The sequence below is a fragment of the Charadrius vociferus genome, unplaced genomic scaffold (assembly GCF_000708025.1).
Source record: "Charadrius vociferus isolate BGI_N301 unplaced genomic scaffold, ASM70802v2 scaffold123, whole genome shotgun sequence".
Lineage (NCBI taxonomy): Eukaryota > Metazoa > Chordata > Aves > Charadriiformes > Charadriidae > Charadrius > Charadrius vociferus.
The window spans coordinates 690,387-694,587 of NW_009647425.1; positions in this window are offsets into that span (position 1 = coordinate 690,387).

A 4,201-nucleotide genomic window follows, 5' to 3' on the forward strand; every position below is an offset into this window, starting at 1 on the left:
ATGCTAGAAACATGCATTGTACCTGGAAACAGATGATAACGGGGGATCCTCCACACCCAGATCAAGAGAACTTTGAAACCCGAACCCTTTGCGCTACAACTGGTGCTTCCAGTGTTTCACAACTGGAAAAATTAATCTTGTGACATGGCACAAGTAATTGGACCCAGCCATACCGTGTACCAGACTGCGGGTACAGCTGAGGCTGGTGCCTGGGGCCCAGGCATCCCGAGAGCTGTAGGTGCAAAATGCTCAATGAGCCAAGCAGGGGTACATACTCGAGATAAAGTTTCATTGGCACGAAGCTTCCCAATATCTAGGTCACAGTACAGAGAAAAACGACAGAGTTAAGGAATTTATGTTCTAGTGAAGTTAAAATAAATACACATTCGAGTTAATGATTCCCTGAGTCTTACTCTATCTGAGCTTTTCTTTCTCTTTTCCAGGGAAGGTCCCTAGTAAAATACAACAGACTTAGAACTCTGGGGCTGAATGGAACAAGTTTTCAGGCAATCTGAGAGGTTTGGTTGAGTTACTCCAGATTTACTCGGCTTTCACCAGCAGCAGAATTTGGCTGTTGTGAAGAAAATGCCAGAAAGCTGAGATAGGTAGAGCTGCATGTTGGGGCAGCTAAGGAAATAACGGAGATGACACCAAGTCCAACCTGACCTCATCTCTCTTTGAATGTTGGAGTTTTCAAACAGGTTATACAGCCTCATTCCAAGCAAACTACCCTACAAGAAAACAAATAGGAGACAAAGTACGAAATTCAAGTTGTGTTTGATTCTGCTTTTACTTACACTGCTGTAAATCTGCTCCAGCCAAAAATCTGTCGTGTGACATACGACAGGAGAGTATCCCAGGGAAACTTACAGGTAACTTTTATAAATAAATAATGTACTTCAACATACTGACAAGGAAAAAAAAAAAAAAGGAAATAAAAATTAGCTGAACTGGAGCTTATGCTAATCTGCTCTTAAGAAAGTGCTTCCACTGCAGAATATTTCATGTTCCAAATACCCAGGGCACTGTGAAGTGAAAATACTCCATTTTGCTTTAGCCCTAGAAACATCTCCTAAACATTTTACCTCTGTGATAATCCATATCATTTTGTCTCTGGTTTACGGTAAGAACAAATATCTAATACTGTTTACTGATTGGATGGATGACAAAGAAAAAACACCAATTACCCAGAAATCCCTAAGGGGGAGCATAAGCTTTTTGTATGTATTTATTTCATTACAGCATAAGTTGGAGTACATAAAGAGCTTTACCTATATATACTTCAAAAAGGAAACTGTTAATACATCAGTTACACGTATAATTCACCTGAATTGTGAACAGTGTCTAAAGCATTTGCATTAGTTAAACTGTTGTAATGGCAGCATCAACATTGTCATTTCATGATTTCATAAATTTGTCCAAGGTTTATCCGCTAAGACTTAAAAGCAAAGCACAAGAGTCCTGCAGAAAGTAGCTTATGAAACACTGCGGTTGTTTGAGATGTATTGCAGGTGCAAAACAATAAGACTAAAAAAACAATGGGTAAAAACTCAGTCTGTTTAAGAAATATTTGAAAAAAATTGGTTCCATAGTCATCACTGTCTCAAGTACCACCTCTGGTTTCCCTCCCTTGCTATTTGTTTGTTTCAACTGGATATAGAGTAGGTATTTTTTAATCCTATTCTTCTCTTATCTCCTGTCCCTCTGCTCCACACTCCCATTTCTTCCCATTGAGTAATTTATGAAAGTTAGAGAGCCTCCAGAACAGCCTGCTGATTCCTAATACCGATGGGTTCATTCCGGCAGCTCTTACTGCAGCGTTCAGTAGGACAAAACAAACGAAAAGTGTCTGATTACTGAGTGCACAATTTTACCAAGACCACTTATTACTCCAAGTGGTCAATGGTACCACCATTTCCCATTCTTGTGCTTTCTTAAGTTTCCCAGGAGCAGTGCCACTGGGAAAAAAAAAAAAGCCCAAAGATACAATTCTGGGTTCATTCAAGCAGAAAGTACTACACGTCAGTCCAGACAGAAAGCAAATCACCCCTGTACCACTGTTAAGCTTTGTGCTAATGAAGGGGACCACATCTACGGAGCAGTGAATGGAATGGATACCACAGAGCAGGAACAGCAATAGGCCACTCATGAATAGTGATAAACAGGATACAACACTGAGAGCCAATCAAACAGCACAGGAGAGTTACAGCTTTCATGTGAATAATTTATTCTTTCATCACTTCAAATTTTACCAGGTACTTATTTACAAAGAATTACTTTTTTTTTTTTGTGGACATAATTTACATCAGCTACTGCACATTTTTATTCATTAATAGGGTATGATTAGCATCCTTCCCATGTTGCTTAACAGTGCCTGTTTTGCTAAAATAGGGTTATTCTTTTGCCAATTATTCCTTTGACTTAGTTTCCAAGCGTAAACAGAATTTGTACAAATGCCTTTGCTGCAATTAAGATTTTTTTACGGAACCAGTTAATAGATGGAAATAGTAGATTTCCATCTGTTATTAGCATTTGCTAAGAAGGCTTGTTTCTTTATTCAAGCAGGGATTTAGTTTTAGATGCAATGAAGGTTTTAGGCATTTCCATGTTAGTCACTGCAATGCCTCTTTTGGTAAAGAGTCACGCCTGAGAAGAATCCAAATTGCCTGCTTGGCCTCTCAGTACAGCGCACGGAGTCCCTCACCTCAGACCAGCAACCCAAAATACAGGGCCTGTCTGGAAAAGCTTTCCACTGAAGAAAACTTGCCCAATTGCACCAACCTGTACTAAATGTGTTCTGAATTACCCATCCAGGAGCTGGAGTCTGGAATCTACCCAGAACTCGGTGTGCAGGAGCCTATGTGTGCTTTCGGAGGATTTGCATGAGGTTCATCCCTGAAAAATAGCTGTAGGAAGTGGTCCTGATGCTCTTCTAAATAGTCATCCAGATTTGAGAACACACACATGTGAACTGGGACGCCTGGGTTCAGCCCTTACTCAGCTTAAGGGAATTCAAGCCTACATCCTCTAGCAGATGACCTTGAAAACAGGAGTACTCTCAGGAGGAAGAAGCAGAAAAATTATCTCCTGCACGTCCTATTAAAAGCAGGAAAAGGGACTGTGAGATTAATGGTCAAGAAAGACAGCAGAGAGGATTATGCCTCTCCAGCTCGTCTCAGATCACTGCTTGAATTCACCTACCTGGATCATTTCTGAGATTTTTAGCCAATTAATGTATAATACAAAATGCACAAACATTTAGGGATTAGCTCCAGAGGTCCTTCAATCCATTGCCAATCAGGCAGTGGGAGATGTGAACTGAATCTTTGCAGGCTAAGAAAGCAAACACGTATCTCCATGCTCCCATGCAAACACAGTAGCCTTCAAGCTACTACATAAAATAGCTGTTTTAAAAGCAAAACATATGCAAACACAATTCCAGGGTGGCCCAGCCCTTTAGTTTGTACCATAAAAGCCTATTACTCCAGTGGCTTCTGGGTATCGCATCACCTAGTTTCAAAGGAGTTGAGGCAGTAGCCAGGTAGGTGCCTAACTGCCCAGAGGTGAGCAGTTCTGAACGGGTGGAGGGGAACTGCTCAGCACCTCTGCACGTCAACGGGACAGTGGTTGCTCAGTTTAGGTTAAACTGGAAAGTTCTGGGATGACAATTTTGGTCTTCAAGTGCCTGAAGTCTATCTAAATTCTGGTTTTAGTACCCAAGTTTGGTGGGGTTTTTTTTGATACACTGAAGATATAACTTGGGGAAAAAAAAACCCTCAGCAAACGTGCCTCGGGCTTACCAGGGAGGAAACAGAGGCCACAGAGTAGGAAAGCTTGCTAGAAACATGCTTCTGCTGTCAATCATCGCGCTGTAATTATGCAAAGAGTGTACAAAGGAAACAGGTTTGACAGACAGATACTAATGAAGACCAGACTCTGCCCTCACTTCGACTGTGTAAACAGTGAAAGCGGCTAAGCGCTTCATTCAACCCTTTTTAACAATAGGAGCGAGCAAAAATACAAACCACTGCAGGTTTGTAAAATGCTTATTACTGCAAAGATTATTTCCAAATGTACTTCTTCATGGTGCACAGCAACATATATTGGAAGAAAGGATATGTTTCGTTCTTTCCCGAAAGCTTGTGGCATATTTTCACAGCTTAAATCACAGGGACTTCCCAAAACTCATTTAGAAGCATTT